Here is an 18,640-nt window from a genome sequence, read left to right on the forward strand (position 1 = left end):
TCCTGGCTTATATTTAAACGTGAAGTCATAGCTTTGGAGCCTTAGAAGTAGTCTTTGCAGTCTTGCAGGCGCTTTGCACAGATTCTTCTTATAGATCTGTTCTAGTGGATGATGGTCACTCTCTATTGTAAATCGCCTGCCATACAGGTGTGTATGGAATTTCTCGCATCCGTACACTACTGCTAATAGTTCTCTCTCTATGTTGGCGTATCTCGTCTCGGCTGATGTCAAGGCCTTTGATGCGAAAGCTATCGGCTTTCCTTCCTGCACCAGAGCTGCCCCATGTCCTCTGGTAGAAGCGTCTACTTGCAGAGTGACTGGTTTTCTTCTGTCATAATATGACAGACTTGTTTCTTTGCACAATAGTTCTTTAAGTTGTTTGAAATTCCTTTCGTGTGATTCAGACCACTGGTATTCGGCGTCTTCTTTCAATAGCTCTGTGAGATTTGTTGTATGTTCCGACATGTGTGGGATGAAAGAACTCATGTATTGGATCAAGCCAAGGTAACTCCTCAGCTCTTTCTTATCTTTGGGTGGTTTCATTTCAGCAATCGCCGCAATCTTCTCTGGACTTGGCTTGACTCCCTCTGGTGTATAAATCATACCGAAGAATTGGCATTCCTTGATTTTAACTATGCACTTATCTGCATTTAACTTGATGCCAGCCTTCCTGGTACGCTCCATGGCCTCATGTAGGTGCATGTCATGGTCTCTTTCATCTGCTCCATAGATCTGAATATCATCAGCTATTCCTATAGCTCCTTCACAGCCTCTGTATGTCTCGTCTACTTTCTGTTGAAAGATATTGTAGTGTATGTACCTTTAAGAGAGAACTACTTTTACAGCTCCTGTATGCTGTAGTACCGGCAGTGACCACACCTGTATATAAGCCCTGAGCAGGGATCTGTACTGTTAGTTTTTAGACCAACCATCATCCAGTAAACACCTGTTGATTGTTAATCTACAGTCTCCGTCTATTTATTGAAGAACACCATACCTTAACATTCACGGATTAAACAGTGGCGACGAGGTCGATTCGAACCTACCTGCAACTCTGCATTTCCTCCCAGGGATTCGCTCCCGGAGGACAGTGTAAGAAAGTCGAGGCCAGAAACACGGGCCTCGACCACGAGCAACCGCCCTGTCATCGGGCAGAGAGTGAGCATCGCAGGGGAGGCTGTTGAGAGCTGGGCTTGGTTCTCCAGCCACGATGATCCAGCAACAGGCTGGCAACAGGTACGGCGCAGACCCTTCCCGGACAGCGGCGGCTGGAGCCGACCGACGGCACAGAAAAGGCCGAGCAGCGTCGACGAGGTAAGAGAGAGGGTAAAGCGCACAGGGTGCAGCCGGGGGTTGAAGACCGAGCAGCTTCGACGGAAAACAAAAAGAGAGAGAGGGTAAAGCACAGCCGGAGTTCAGGACCGAGTGGCGGCAACGAGAGAGGCGCACAGGAAAACGCGCAGAGCGCAGCCAGGGCTCAAGGGCTGAGCAGTGTCCGCGGGGGAAGAAAGGAAGCGCGGAAGATGCCATTTGAGCCACGGAGAAGAAGGGAGAGCACGGGAGACGCCATTTTTGAAGCCGCAGCGGAGAAGAAGGGCGAGCGTGGGAAGAAAGGGAAGCGCGGGAGATGCCATTTTGAGCCAGCGGCGAAGAAGGGAGAGCGCGGGAGACGCCATTTTAGCCAGTCTAACCACACCCAGGGATGCCGAAGAGTGGCAGTGTCACAGCGTTCGACAATGAAGTCGAAGATTGGGCGACATATGTGGAACGCATTGAAGTGCACTGCAAGGCGAATGAAGTGCCAGATGCCAGGAAAACACTGGTATTGTTGAATTCCATGGGTGCAAAAACGTATGGCTTACTGCGAAACCTAGTAACCCCAGAGAAGCCAGTGGATAAGGATTTCGAAAGCATAGTGGCAATCCTACAGGACCACTTAAACCCCACAACGCTGCTGATAGCAGAAAGATTTAAGTTTCACAAAAGGAACCAGCATAAAGACGAAAGTAATGCTGAGTATTTAACGGAATTGCGCAAGCTATCGAAACACTGCCAGTTTGGAATGGGACTAGCAGATACGTTAAGGGACAAGTTTGTGTGTGGGCTTCAAAGTGAAGGAACCCAGAAACGGCTTCTATCAGAAAAGGATCTTACGTTGGACAAGGCTTTCAGCATGGCAGTATCACACGAAGCAGCCGCACGGGGCGCTGCAGAGATACAACGGAGACCGCAAGAATATGGCACCAATGAAATGTCATATGGAGCAGTGAAGTGTTATCGCTGCAGCAGAACAACACACGACCAGAAGGATTGTTGGTTCAAGGACCAAGTGTGCAGACAGTGTGGAAAAACAGGACACATAGCAAGAGTCTGCAGGTCGGGAAAGAAAACCAGCAGCATGAAATCTCCACAGGAGAAGTACAAAAAGGTACATAAGGTGACAGAGAGTAGTTCAGACGAACAGAAAAGTGATACAGACTCTGGAAGCAAGGAGCTGGGTTCTCTGAAACTACATAATGTAATCAAAATGGAGGATCACCAACCTATCTGGGTCACGCTCAAGATAGACGGAGACAAGTGAAAATGGAATTGGACAGAGGATCAGCCCTAACAGTCATAAACCGAAGGGACTACAAGCGGCTATTCTCACATATACCCTTGAGAGATACAGAGATTGTCTTGAAGATGTACATGGGGCTAAAAGTCTACCCCAAAGGAAAAATAAGGGTGAACATGATATACAACGGCAAGGAAACACCAAAAATGGATCTATATGTATTGCCAGATGGAGGACCACCACTACTAGGACGTGAATGGATCCGGAAGATACAGTTAGATTGGCATTCCATACAGGCACTGATGGTAGAGGCCAAAAAGGATGACGACGTCACACCTGGGCGACTGTCAAAAATGCCAACTGACGCACAAGAAGTGTTCCAGGAGGGACTCGGAACACTAAAAGGCATAACAGCGACGATCAAAATAGAGGAAAATGCAAGCCCAAAGTTTTTTAAGGCCAGACCGGTGCCTTATGCGATCCGCCCAGCCGTCGAAGCAGAGCTGGAAGGTTTGGAACGTTCAGGAGTACTGTCCAAAGTGGACTGGAGCGAGTGGGCTACACCCATCGTTCCTGTAATGAAGAGGTCGTTGAGTAATATGCCTGGGGAACCAAAGAAGGTCCGCATCTGTGGGGACTTTAAGGTGACAGTGAACCCAGTCCTTCACACGGTACAATATCCGCTTCCGCGGATTGAAGATATTTTCACCTCGCTATCTGGAGGAAAACACTTCACTAAGATTGATCTGGCCCAGGCGTACTGTGGTAAACCACTGTTATACCTGCCTGTGTGGGTGTTTGTATTCCACTGTGTACATGTCTGTACATGCCTCGGCTGACTCCTCCCACGAGTCCAGGTATAAACGTGACTGCTCCACAGTCCCTCTGTATTCTAGACTGGTCGACCACTCGAGGCACACCTTTATTCTCTTGTTAATAAAAGCCTGTTAGTTACTCGCTTAACCTCAGTCTTTTGAGTAATTGATAGCGCATCAATTTTATTATCAAGATTTTTTTGTAATGGAGAAGATCCTCACACCAGCATGCCTGGACTTAGACCATCGGGAGGCAGGCGCATCCACCAAGTTTGCTCACTGGCTTAGGTGCTTTGAAAGATTCCTGATCGCCTCCGCTGCAACGGTCAAATCGGATGAGGACAAACTGGATGTCCTGACCTCCAAAGTGAACCACCGAGCGTACTCGGTCACCCAGGACGCGACCTCGTACACGGCTGCTCTCAAGCTCCTCAAGGACCAGTACACGTGCCCAGTGAACGAGGTGTACACCAGGCACCTCCTGGGGAGTCGTAAACAACAACCTGGGGAATCGACCGAGGAATACCTTCAGGCACTGTCTGTGCTTGGCCGGGCCTGTGGTTGTAAGGATGTAAAGGCCGCCGTGTACACAGAGGAACTTATGCGGGACGCTTTGTAGCGGGCCACAGGTCCAATTACACCCGACAGCGACTGTTGGAGCAGAGTGACCTCGACCTCAACAAGGCCTCTGAACTCGCACTATCATTGGACGCAGCCTACCGGGGCATGGATGCCTACTCCTCTGCACCGTGGACGCCGCGGGGAACGACAGCCTGGGACACGGTAGGACCGTCTCATAGCGCCGTGCCACCCCAGCCACATCCCAGCAACGGCCCAACTACCACAGCAGTGTCCCAAGGCCAGAAATGCTACTTCTGTGGCCAGGCCAAACACCCCAGAGCGCGCTGCCCGGCGAAAAATGCGATCTGCTCGGGCTGCGGGAAGAAGGGACACTACGCCAGCGTCTGCAGGGCCAAAGCCACCCCGAACCCCAGCAGCGCCACGTGTGGGCCGTGCGGGCCGTCATCTTGGGCCTCCCCAGCCATGTGCGAACCACCGGAACAGCAGCCATTTTGGACGCCTCCAGCCATATGGGGATCATGGATGCCGCCATCTTGGACGCCAGCCGGGACACAGCAGGCCCCTAACACCGCCTCATCTGATACCCGCAGCGACACACCGACCCCTACGCTGGCCTCCGTTATGCTGGACCAAGCGAGACCGCACCAACTGGCCCGGTCCACAATGGACATTAAGGTAAATGGTCACGAAACAACCTGCCTTTTTGACTCTGGGAGCACGGAGAGCTTCATCCACCCCGACACAGTGCGGCGTTGCTCTCTCCCAGTCCGGCCTGCGCACCAGCGGATTTCTATGGCCTCCGAGTCCCAGTCGGCGGACATTGGCGGCTACTGCGTGGTGACACTCTTAGTAGACGGGACTGTGTACGATAATTTTAAACTTCTGGTCCTGCCCCACCTCTGCGCTGCCGTTCTACTGGGGTTAGATTTTCAGTGCCACCTTAAAAGTGTTACGATGGCGTACGGTGGACCCCTCCCCCCACTCACAATCCGCAGCCAGCAGCTTCCAAACTGCCCGCCGCACCAGGTGCAACCTCTCCACACTCAGAGTCACCCCCCCCCCCACTGTTTGCTAACCTCACCCCCGACTGTAAGCCCATCGCCACAAAGAGCAGGCGATACAGTGCCGGGGACAGGGTTTTCATTAAAACCGAAGTGGAGCGGCTCCTGAAGGAGGGGATTATTGAGGGCAGCACCAGCCCCTGGCAAGCCCAGGTTGTGGTCGTTAAGACCAGCGAGAAGCAGCGCCTGGTCATCGACTACAGCCAGACAATAAATCGCTACACCCTGCTGGACGCTTACCCACTCCCCCGCATAGCTGATATGGTCAACCAGATCGCGCAGTACCGCGTCTTCTCGACCATTGACCTGAAATCAGCGTACCACCAACTCCCTATCCGCCAGTATACTGCCTTTGAGGCAAACGGCCGCCTCTATCACTTCCTTAGGGTTCCCTTTGGCGTCACCAACGGGGTCTCCATCTTCCAAAGGGAGATGGACCGGATGGTCGATCAAAATGCGTTGCAGGCCACTTTCCCATATCTGGACAATGTGACCATCTGCGGCCATGACTTGCAGGACCATGACGCAAACCTCGAAAAATTCCTCTGCACCGCCCAACTCCTGAACCTGACGTATAACAAGGAGAAGTGCATATTCCGCACAACCCGCCTCGCCATCCTTGGCTGTGTTGTGGAACACTGAGCCATCGGTCCCGACCCCGACCGGATGCGTCCCCTTATGGAACTCCCACTGCCCCACTGCCTCAAGGCCCTGAAAAGGTGCCTAGGGTTTTTCTCCTATTACACCCAGTGGGTCCACTACTATGCGGACAAGGCCCGTCCACTGATCAAGTCCACCTCTTTTCCCTTGACGGCAGAGGCCCGCTTAGCCTTCCACCGTATCAAGGAAGACATTGCCAAAGCCACCATGCACGCAGTGGACGAATCCATCCCCTTCCAGGTGGAAAGCGACGCGTCCGACTTTGCCCTGGCCGCTACCCTTAATCAGGCGGGGAGACCCGTGGCCTTCTTTTCACGAACCCTCCAGGGCCCGGAGACCAGACACTCCGCTGTTGAGAAGGAGGCCCAGGCTATTGTGGAGGCTGTGCGTCATTGGAGGCACTACCTGGCCGGAAAACGATTTAACCTGCTCACTGACCAGCGTTCAACTGCTTTTATGTTTAACAACAAGCAGAGGGGCAAAATCAAAAACGACAAGATCTTGAGGTGGAGAATCGAACTTTCCACCTACAATTACGAGATCTTGTACCGGCCCGGGAAGCTCAATGAACCCCCGGATGCTCTATCGCGTGGCACCTGCGCCAGCGCGCAGATCGATAGACTGCGGGCCCTCCACAATGACCTCTGCCACCCGGGGGTCACCAGGTTCTTCCACTTCATCAAGGCCCGCAACCTGCCTTACTCCATTGAGGAGGTCAGGACCATGACCAGGAATTGCCAAGTCTGCGCTGAGTGCAAACCGCACTTTTATAGACCAGACAGGGCTCACCTGATAAAAGCCACTCGCCCCTTCGAGCGCCTGAGCGTTGATTTTAAAGGGCCTCTCCCCTCCTCCGACCGCAATGTGTACTTCCTCAACATTATTGATGAGTACTCCTGTTTCCCGTTCGCCATCCCCTGCCCGGACATGACCAGTGCCACGGTCATTAAATGTCTGAACGACCTCTTCACCCTGTTCGGTTTCCCCAGCTATATCCATAGCGACCGGGGCTCATCGTTTATGAGCGACGAACTCCGCCAGTACCTGCTCGCTAGAGGTGTTGCCACAAGCAGGACCACCAGTTACAACCCCCGGGGGAACGGACAGGTGGAAAGAGAGAATGCGACAGTTTGGAAGGCCGCCCTGCTAGCCTTAAAGTTTAGGGGCCTTCCGACCTCCCGCTGGCAGGATGTGCTCCCCGATGCGCTCCACTCTATTCGGTCACTGCTCTGCACTGCCACTAACGCCACCCCTCATGAGAAAATGTTTGTCTTCCCAAGGAAGTCCACATCGGGGACATCGCTACCGCCATGGCTGACGTCCCCAGGGCCAGTCCTACTGAGAAGACACGTGAGGACCCATAAAATGGACCCCCTGGTCGAGAGGGTCGACCTCCTCCACGCCAACCCCCAGTATGCTTACATTGCGTACCCGGACGGGCGGGAGGACACAGTCTCCATACGAGACCTCGCACCCTCGGGGGCCCCAGTAACCCACTACCCACTACCACCCCCCCCACGATCCAATATCCAACGCCAGCAGACGGCACGCCTGGGCCCCGCGACCCGCTCGACACCCACGAGGACTACACACCAGTGCCCCAGCCTACGCGGGACTCGACGCCGGAAGCTTCACTACCCCTGCCGTCGCCACGTCGATCACAGCGGCAGACAAGACCTCCGGAGAGACCCCAATACATAAACTTTTAATACACTTCACCCCGCCGGACTCATTTTTAAACAAGGGGTGAATGTGGTAAACCACTGTTATACCTGTCTGTGTGGGTGTTTGTATTCCACTGTGTACATGTCTGTACATGCCTCGGCTGACTCCTCCCACGAGTCCAGGTATAAAGGTGACTGCTCCACAGTCCCTCTGTATTCTGGACTGGTCGACCACTCGAGGCACACCTTCATTCTCTTGTTAATAAAAGCCTGTTAGTTACTCGCTTAACCTCAGTCTTTTGAGGTTAAATGGAGGTAGAAGAAGCCTCGAAACAATACCTCACGATCAACACTCACAAAGGTCTCTACCAATACAACCGGCTGGTGTTCGGGGTAGCATCAGCTCCGGCTATTTGGTAAAGGGCAATGGATCAAGTCCTGCAAGGGATTCTGGGGACCCAGTGTTATTTGGACGACATCCTGGTCACGGGCGAAAATGACAGTGATCACCTTGCCAACCTGGAGCAGGTGCTCACTAGATTGAAGAAATATGGGCTACGAGCTAATCGCCACAAATGCGAGTTTTTCCAGAAGCAGATCTCGTATTGTGGCCACGTTATTGATGAAGAGGGGTTACATAAGTCCCCTGAAAAGATTGAGGCAGTAGTCAAGGCTCCAGCACCGGAAAATGTGTCACAACTGAGGTCGTTCCTCGGGCTGGTGAACTACTACCATAAGTTCTTACCAAATTTGCCTACAGTATTACACCCACTGAACACCCTACTGCAAACGGGGGTGCCATGGAAGTGGAATGACGAATGTAAACGAGCTTTCCAGAAGTGCAAAGAATTGATCACATCAAAAGAGGTATTGGCTCATTTCAACCCAGCACTACCAATTCGGTTGGCGTGTGATGCATCACCCTATAGTATTGGAGCGGTGCTGTCGCACAAATTCCCAGACGGGTTGGAGAGGCCAGTAGCCTTTGTGTCTCGGTCACTAACCTCAGCCGAGTGCAACTACGCCCAGATTGACAGGGAGGCCCTCAGCCTAGTATGGGGAGTGAAAAAGTTCAACCACTATCTGCACGGGCAGAAGTTCACCTTGCTGACTGACCACCAACCACTTGTCTCCATCTTTAATCCAAAGAAGGGCGTTCCGGTGATGACTGCGCAACGGCTACAAAGATGGTCCCTTTTTCTAGGGGCGAACCAATATGAAATAGAGTATAAGAGCACAAAACAGCATGGAAATGCTGATGGGCTATCACGCCTACCACTGCCTACTGCGGAGGAAGTACCAGCAGTGGACCCTGTCGAAATATTTTATTCAACTATAATTGAACGCTTGCCAGTAACTAACGCGGATATAGAGAAGGAGACCCGAAATGATCCGACACTGTCTCGGGTATATGATTTGACGGTGAAGGGATGGTCAACACATGGCGACTCACTGTTGCCAGCATTCTCATCCAGAAGAGAACAGCTGTCAGTATGCCAGGGAACATTGATGTGTGGATCCCGAGTGGTAATTCCACCCAAGTTAAGGGAAAGCGTGCTCAATGAGCTTCACGAAGGCCATCTGGGAGGGGTGAAAATGAAAAGCCTTGCTAGGGCTTATGTGTGGTGGCTGGGGATCGATCAACAAATCGAGGACCTAACAAAGAGCTGCTCAGGATGCCAGAAGGTCCAAAATGCACCACCACATGCCCCTCTACACCCATGGGAGTGGCCCTCCTCTCCATGGCAACGGGTGCATATTGATTTTGCTGGTCCATTCATGGACTCAATGTTCTTAATAGCAGTGCATGCACACTCGAAATGGCCTGAGGTGATCAAAATGTCCTCCACCATTACGGAGAAAACGATTGCAGTCCTACGGACCATATTTGCCAGGAACGGCTTGCCAGAACAGATTTGCTCTGATAACGGACCACAGTTTGTGTCCGAAGAGTTTCGGAAATTTATGAGAAGGAATGAGGTAAGGCATTACACATCCGCCCCATATCACCCAGCCACAAATGGATTGGCTGAGAGGTTCATACAAACCTTTAAAAAAGCAGTAAGGGCCATGTGCGATGACGACATTCCACTGCAGCAGAAGGTGGACAATTTCCTGTTAGCCTACAGAAATGCGACACATGCAGTTACCAACCAGACCCCGGCCATGATGTTCTTTAACCGAAGGTTGAGATCGCGTCTGGATTTGCTCAGACCAAATGTACGAAGAAATGTCGAGAATAAGCAATTCCAGCACATCAATGAGAAGCCGACAAGGAGCTTCAATGTAGGACAACCAGTCTTGGCCCGCGACTACCGAACAGAGAAATGGCAACCAGGAACGATATGCACACGGCAGGGGCCACTAATGTACACAGTGGATGTTGGGGAGAACATTGGGAGACACCATGTCGACCAGATCCTAGCGTCACAAGAACGAGTCAACCCCATGTCTCGCGTACCTGGTGATGAACCCAACATACCGGTAGCATCTACCCCAGAAACAGTAGCATCGGAAGCTGATGAACTAACCGACGACAGGGGGCCAAAATCGCCTACGCACCAAGAGCAAGACACTCAGGAAAGGCGCTATCCAGAAAGAATCAGGAAGCCGCCCCAAAGACTGAATCTATAAATGGACTATTTCAGTTAATGTGCATGTTAAAAGTGTTAACTGTTAATTGAATGTTATGCTACTGTTAATCTAAAAGGGGAGGAATTGTAGTGTATGTACCTTTAAGAGAGAACTACTTTTACAGCTCCTGTATACTGTAGTACTGGCAGTGACCACACCTGTATATAAGCCCTGAGCAGGGATCTGTACTGTTAGTTTTTAGACTACCCTCATCCAGTAAACACCTGTTGATTGTTAATCTGCAGTCTCCGTCTATTTATTGAAGAACACCATACCTTAAGATTCACGGATTTAACAGATACCTTGACTGACCTTTAACCCGAATGGTAGCCTCAGGAATTTGTAACGCCCAAATGGTGAGTTGAATGTTGCCAGTGTTGTTGATTCCTCATCCAACTTCACGTTCCAATATCCATTTCTGGCATCTAGTTTTGAGAAAATCTTGGCTCCTGCCAGTGATGGCGTAATCTCCTCTAGCGTTGGGGTGGGATAGTGGTCCCTCTTTATCGCCTGGTTTAGATCTTTGGGGTCCAAACATATTCTGAGACGCCCGTTTGGCTTTTCTCGTACCACAATTGAGTTTACCCAGTCTGTGGGTTCAGTGACCTTTACGATCACTCCCTTTTCTTCCATCTCCTTTAGCTCTCTTTCAAGCTTTGTCTTCAGCTCGATGGGTACTTTTCGTGGAGCATGGATAACGGGCTTTACCTCTGGATCGATGGTGATGTGGTATTGGAAATCTCCGAAACATCCCACTGTATCATCGAAACATCCCGGATACATTTCTATCAAGTCTTTTTCACTCTTGATTTGTGGACGGTTCTCCAGTGGGGTGTTGCTGTCTATCTTCAGTGACGTTTCTGTCAGCTCGTGATGCACTGAGATCAATCTCAACTTCTCGCAGCTGTTTAATCCCAGGATCGCTGGCCCCTCAGTGTCGGTGACATAGAACATGCAGTTGATGTTCTTTCTTTTATGTGTCCCTTTGATAAAGGTTATTCCGAGTTGTTTAATCTCACTCCCCCCGTATGTTGTCAGCATGACATTACTTGCCTTTAAACAACCATTTTTCGGGTAGCCATCTTCTCTCAGGTTTTCGGGAAAGACCTGCTGGTACAGTCTCAATGGGAGAATGTTGCTCTGAGCCCCTGTGTCCAGCTTCAACTTTAAGTTGATGGTTGTGGGCCGACCTTTGACCTTTTTTTCTATTTGGATGATGGTGTGCAATTCTCTCCTCGGTGTATTTTCCGCTCTGGACATCTCGTGAAGCTGTATCTTTATGGTTTCGATGTTTAGTGCATTGTCGTGATCATCATCATCATCCTGCTCATCCATGGCATGGATATTGTGTTTCTTTCTCTGGTTCTGCTGTCTGCCTTTGTTTTTGATGTATGTTCCTTCTTTCTTTGTTCTACACCTCTTTTCCCAGTGGTTTAGTTTGCCACATGCATTGCAGCTTGTTCCATATGCTGGACATTTCCTCTTGTCTGTGTAATCGTGCGGTCTTCCACAATTTCTGCACATGTTTCCCCCATTGTCATGTGCATGTCTTTGTGTGTTGTACTTTTCTCTCACTGCATCCACTCTGTTGTCCATCTCAGAAGCCGTCCGCATGTCAGCCGTTTGAGAAATCAACGTTTTCATTTGCTGTTTCATGGCTTCATGAGCTCTCGCAGTATCTATAGCCTCTGTTATTCCGAGCTTTTCTTTTTCTATCAGGGCTTTTTGTACCTCTACATGCGCTGACCCCCATATCAGCTGGTCCACAAGCCTTTCCTCCACTTCCTTAAATTTACACTTGCTGGCTTCATTTCTCAGCCTTGTCAGGAAATTGTCAGCTGTTTCACCGGGTTCCTGTCTTAGACTCTGGAATTTGTATCTGTGTATACGGTGATTGGATTTAGGCTCTAGATGGTTGCTGAATTTATCAAAAATTGTCGCAGGTTTTTCCTTTTCCTCTTCAGTCAAGCTCCAGCTATTATACAAATCTAGGCCTTTTTCTCCTGTCCACAACAGAATGTAACTAACCTTTTCCTCATTGGTAGTACCCTTCAGGAAGCTTTTGAATGTAAGGTCACATTTCTGTTTGAACTTGCGGAATGCTTCTACTATATCGTTGACTTCCCAGTTCATGAGGGGTTGCATTTGCACAGTCAGTGCAGCGGCAGCCGTCATTTTAGTTTCCCATATGATTCACTCTCAATCACCGCAGACACCGGCACTCACAATCAGCTCATAAAATCACTTTTCATTTTATTCGTACTTTGTATACCACAATTTCTACTCACTTATACCGCTGCCACCATGTTGTGTCTCCTTGTGTTCTTATATACTATATATATTACAGACACTTTTAGTTCATTTTTAGTTAGTGCTTTTACTTAGCTGTATTCTTGCTTTGTTGCTGTGCTGCCGCATGGTGCGGAGTGATACAAGATGTCCGACCTTGCACTGTGCACTGCCCGTGCACAGTGTGCCACATAGCAATATAAATACACTAACCTAAGTAGTTCCATACCAAAGTAGTTCCATTCAACGATGCAATACCATAACAATGCAACAATATGTGTGAAAGATGTATTATATGAAGTAATTCCAGGTTGGTTGCCGGAAGTGATAGTGAGGGACATGGTGTGGGAGGAGGATCAGGAGGTAGAGGAAAAAGCAATAGGGATCATGTATGAGAAGGTTGTGAGGGCAATGCCACAGGATTGGATGGAGGAAATAAATGCGGAAATCTCCAAAGGAAGTAAAATGCATCCCGCTTTTCCAAGCTTTCTGCTGGAGAAAGGGGGAGAGTTGGTCCAATTTGACAACTGTAATACTCGAGATTTCTATGAGGTATTTAGAGAATGGAGATTCAAGACACCTGCTGGTCAAGAGTTTTGGCAGAGTATATACCCACAGCTGGACTTCAACAGGATTTGGAAGGGAGTGTGGGCGAATTTTAAATGTCCAGATTGGATTGAACTGGATTTCAAATTGGCTCATAACCAGATTTTTACCATGACGGTCTTGTGCAAGGTTGGACGAGTGGAGGGGGCAACTTGCCCAATGTGTGGGACACGGGATGAGACTCTGTCCCATTTACTGGTGTTATGTCCACAGTTAAATGTTTTTAAGTACTATGTTCGACAGTTGTGTGAAGTTTTTTTGCTGGGTGGGGACCAAAGAGTGAGAATGGGAATCCCGTGGGACTCAATTTTGAGATGGGGATTGCAGGAGAGTCTGCCTGAGTTCAGCGGAGCGGCAATTAATTTAATGTTCAGTTTGGCTAGATTCGTGATTGTGCAAAGAAGGAATGCTCTGTTTTTTAAGGGGAGGAGAATCAATCTAAAAGAGTATTTTAAATATAAGCTAAAAGATCATTATAAGGCTCTGCGGATGTTTTATTCAGAAAGGATTTAAAGATAGTATTTTACAATCAATTTTTAAAGTACAATCGATTAATATATGTTACAGGAGACAAATTAAACTTCAGGTTTAGAAGTTAAAATGTGGTGGCGGAATGGCTGTGCAGAGCGGCGGAATTGATTTGTATGATACAATGAAATGATCATGATGTTGTAAATGTTCCTAATGTTCAATAAAGTATATTAAAAAAAAAGTTGGTAGCACCCTTGCCTCTGAGTCGAAGGTTGTGGGTTCAAGTCTCGCTCCAGATGCTTGAGCACAAAATCTAGGCTCACACTCCAGTGCAGTACTGACAGAGAGCTGCACTACTGGAGGTGCTGTCTTTCGGATGAGACATTAATCCGAGGCGCTGTCTACTCTCTCAGGTGGACATAAAAAATCCCATGGCACTATTTTGGAGTTATCCCTGGTGTCCTGGCCAATATTTATCCCTCAATCAACATAACAAAAAAAGATTATCTGGTCATTATCACATTGCTGTTTGTGGGAGCTTGCTGTGTGCAAATTGGCTGCCATGTTTCCTACATTACAGCAGTGTCACTTCAAAAAGTACTTCTTTGGCTGTAAAGTGCTTTGGGACGTCTGGTGGTCATGAAAGAATGTCTGTCTTTCTTTTGCTTTAAAGACAGAAAGGTCCTGTTACAGGCTGAACCTGTGGTATACAGGACATGTCCAAGCTGTGATAGCCCCCAACTTGATATCTGTTCCGTTGATCTCAGGCAGGGTAGTGGTTGAGGGGTTGAGGGGCGCCACTGGCCTCAATGTCCCATGGCTATCGAGGAGAAAAAAAACCCAGGTTTCCCACTTGTGATCCAGTATGATCTGTTGGAAAATATGTTAGATTAGGCTATGATGCTTTCTACCAAAGTCAAATATCCTGCCAACACTTAGTAGTTACAGACATACTGACACACAAAGAACGGCCACTTGGGCGAGTAACCGAAGAGCTGCCAGCACCTGTGAATTTTTATTATTCATTCGTGGGATGTGGGCGTCGCTGGCAAGGCCAGAATTTATTGCCCATCCCTAGTTGCCCTCGAGAAGGTGGCGGTGAGCCGCCTTCTTGAACCGCTGCGGTCTGTGTGGTGAAGGTACTCCCACAGTGCTGTTAGGGAGGGAGTTCCAGAATTTTGACCCAACGACGATGCGTTATACTTCCAAGTCAGGATGGCGTGTGATTTGGAGGGGAACTTGCAGGTGGTAGTATTCCCATGCGACTGTTGCCCTTGTCCTTCTGGTAGTACAGGTCGCGGGTTTGGGAGGTGCCGCCGAAGAAGCCTTGGCGAGTTGCTGCAATGCATCTTGTAGATGGTACACACTGCAGCCACGGTATGCTGGTGGTGGAGGGAGTGATTGTTTAAGGTGGTAGATGGGATGCCAATCAAGCAGACTGCTTTGTCCTGGATGGTGTTGAGCTTCTTGAGTGTTGTTGGAGCTGCACTCATCCAGGCAAGTGGAGAGTATTCCATCGCACTCCTGTGAGTGTAGATGGTGGAAAAGTTTTGGGGAGTTAGGAGGTGAGACACTCGCCACAGAATACCCAGCCTCTGACCTGCTCGTTGCCACATTATTTATGTGGCTGGTCCAGCTAAGTTTCTGATCAATGGTGACCCCTAGGATATTGATGGTGGGGGATTTGGCGATGGTAATGCCGTTGAATGTCAAGGGGCGGTGGTTAGACTCTCGCTTGTTGGAGTTAGTCATTGCCTGGCACTTGTGTGGCGCGAATGTTACCTGCCACTTATCAGCCCAAACCTGAATGTCATCCAGGTCTTGTTGCATGCAGCAATGGACTAGTCCATTTAAGTTTCTGGTCAATGGTGACACCCAGGATGTTGATGGTGGGGGATTCAGCGATGGTAATGCTGTTGAATGTCAAGGGGCGGTGATTAGACGCTCGCTTGTTGGAGATAGTCATTGCCTGGCACTTGTGTGGCACGAATGTTACTTGCCACTTAGCCCAAGCCTGAATGTCATCCAGATCTTGCTGCATTCGGGCATGGACTGCTTCATTATCTGAGGAGTTGTGAATGGTGCTGAATACTGTGCAGTCATCAGCAAACATCCCCATTTCTGACCTTATGCTGGAGAGAAGGTTATTGATGAAGCAGCTGAACATGGTTGGGCCTTGGACACTGCCCTGAGGAACTCCTGCAGCAATGTCCTGGGGCTGTGATGATTGACCGCCAACCACCACAACAATCTTCCTTTGTGCTAGGTATAATTCCAGCCAGAGGGAACAAAAAAATTGAGTGAAAAAAAAGTTACGGTCAAAGCAGAATTCTCTGGAATGTTTTAGTGCAGGGCTATATAGTAGAAAACTCCAATAAGGTTATGCTTTGCAAAATGTACTGCACTGAAATGGTATTTCTCCTGCTGGTGGGAAAATTGCATTTTTCTGAAACACAACAGCATGTGGTTCAACACTTGGCAAAGAAATGCATTTGTGATTTGATTATTAAATTGTTCAGTTATTAAGAAGATAGTACTCCCCTTTAAATGCCTAAATTAGACAGTAGGACAGCCAGTCTGACTCCCTCTAAAGAGATTTAACATAGACTGACAATATGATTGGTAACTGCAAGGACTTGGCAAAGAGTCAGACCACTCCAGCTCCTCCCAAGTCTTTGAACACCCTACTTATCTTGTCTTATGTGCTCTATTTGTGTTTTGACATGAAGTAATTGGAAAATGACTAACAACATTTGCATAAACCAGTAGAAGGTTCCATTAGGAGCCCCTGTCATTAGAAGGCAATAACTCTTGCTGCAAGTAGACTAAAGATGGATGTCGGACAGCCAGTTTGCGCTGCACATCATTCTACTTGTGGGCAATGTCAACTTTGCTGGAGACACATTCTCATGATTGCAAAACGTGTGTATTGAAATGGTTACTCTATTATATTCAACTGGGGTGGGCAAGATAGTTTGCAATCTTTCTTTAGGTCATTCACGTTTTCAACTTGATGCAATTTTGCCTTCATCTGGACATTTAACCCTAGAAGTTACACTACACTATTATCGCATGAACAGTTTGTACAAAATTGCTTTCTCTGCTATTTCAAAAGGCAGTTCAGTGAAAACTGAACAAAAATCAGTAACTCAGCATAGCCACGTCAATGAATGTGGATTAAAGCACATCTATGGCAGCGGAGAGGAATCATGGCAATTCCCACTTTACATGATTGAAAAGAGCAGAAACACCACTGTCCAGTCAGAGATTTGCCACGTGCAGGTGTGAGACTGTGATCCTGAGGCACGAGACCAGGGACTCAGCCTGGAGTCTTGGTAAACTGATTGACAGAGAGTGTTAGGATTTACCCAATAAGCCCAACTCAGCTATTGGGAAGTGTTTGTTGTGCTCTTTACTGCACAATGGCCACAGTACAGCAGATCAGCTGACATTAAAGCAGTTAGCCAATATTCCCCTAGGAACAGCAGCACTTTAAATCAGCAATATTCATCTCACCATAGAGACCATCAGATCAGTTTACCCTTCTCCCATCCAGGGATGGTTAGCAAGCGGAGAGCACAGCTCCACCAGAGATCATCTCCATCAGCTGTAGCCACACAAGGAAAATTCTACCTGTCAAATGGCAGCTCCCATGAGGTTACAGACTGTGGTGCAATACAATTCTGCTGCTGATGGCCCACAGCGCCTCACGGATGCCCAGTTTTGAGCTGCTAGATCTGTTCTGAATCTATCTCGTCTTCACACGGAGGACACCCTCCATCGTGTTTTGTGGCACTACCACTGTGCTAAATGGGATAGATTCAGAACTGATCTAGCAGGTCAAAGCTGGGCATCCATGAGGCACTGTGGGCCATCAGCAGCAAAATTGTATTCACCACAATCTGTAACCTCATGGCCTGGCATATCCCTCACTCTATCATTACCATCAAGCCAGGGGTCCAACCCTAGTTCAATGAGGAGTGCAGAAGAGCATGCCAGGAGCAGCACCAGGCATACCTAAAAATGAGGTGCCAATCTGGGGAAGCTGCAGGACTAGATGCATGGTAAACAGTGGAAGCAGCATGCTATAGACAGGGCTAAGTGATCCCACAATCAACAGGTCAGATCAAAGCTCTGCAGTTCTGCCACATCCAGTCGTGAATGGTGGTGGACAATTAAAAAACTAACGGGAGAAGGCGGCTCCAGGAATAGTCTCATCCTCAATGATGGTGGAGCCCAGCACGCGAGTGCAAAGACAAGGCTGAAGCGTTTGCAACTATCTTCAGCCAGAAGTGGATGATCCATATCAGCCTCCTCTGGAGGTCCCCACCATCACAGAAGCCAGTCTCAGCCAATTCAATTCACTCCATGTGATATCAAGAAACGGCTGAGTGCACTGGATGCAGCAAAGGCTATGGGCCCCGACAACATCCCAGCTGTCGTGCTGAAGACTTGTGCTCCAGAACTAGCTGCGCCTCTAGCCAAACTGTTACAGTACAGCCACAACACTGGCATCTACCCGACAATGTGGAAAACTGCCCAGGTATGTCCCGTCTACAAAAAACAAGAGAAATTCAATCCGGCCAATTACCGCCCCATCAGTCTACTCTAAATCATCAGCAAAGTGATGGAAGGTATGGTCGACGGTGCTATCAAGCAGCACTTGCTCACCAATAACCTGCTCACCGATGCTCAGTTTGGGTTCTGCCAGAACCACTTGGCTCTAGACCTCATTACAGCCTTGGTCCAAACATGGACAAAAGAGCGGAATTCCAGAGGTGAGGTGGGAGTGACTGCCCTTGACATCAAGGCAGCATTTGACCGAGTGTGGCATCAAGGAACTCTAGTAAAATTGAAGTCAATGGGAATCAGGGTAAAACTCTCCACTGGCTGGAGTCATACTGAGCACAAAGGAAGATGGTTGTAGTTGTTGTAGGTCACTCATCTCAGCCCCAGGACATCGCTGCAGGAGTTCCTCAGGGCAGTGTCCTAGGCCCAACCATCTTCAGGTGCTTCATCAATGACCTTCCCTCCATCAGAAGGTCAGAAATGGGGATATTCGCTCATAATTGCACAGTGTTCAGTTCCATTCGCAACTCCTCAGATAATGAAGCAGTCCATGCCCGCATGCAGCACGATCTGGACGACATTCAGACTTGGGCTGATAAGTGGCAAGTAACATTCGTGCCACACAAGTGCCAGGCAATGACCATCTCCAACAAGCGAGCGTCTAATCACCGCCCCTTGACATTCAACGGCATTACCATCACTGAAACCCCCACCATCAACATCCTGGGGGTC

The sequence above is a fragment of the Somniosus microcephalus genome, chromosome 13 (genome assembly GCF_052327205.1).
Source record: "Somniosus microcephalus isolate GS21.2 chromosome 13, FLI_Smic_1.0, whole genome shotgun sequence".
In the NCBI taxonomy this organism is placed as follows: domain Eukaryota; kingdom Metazoa; phylum Chordata; class Chondrichthyes; order Squaliformes; family Somniosidae; genus Somniosus; species Somniosus microcephalus.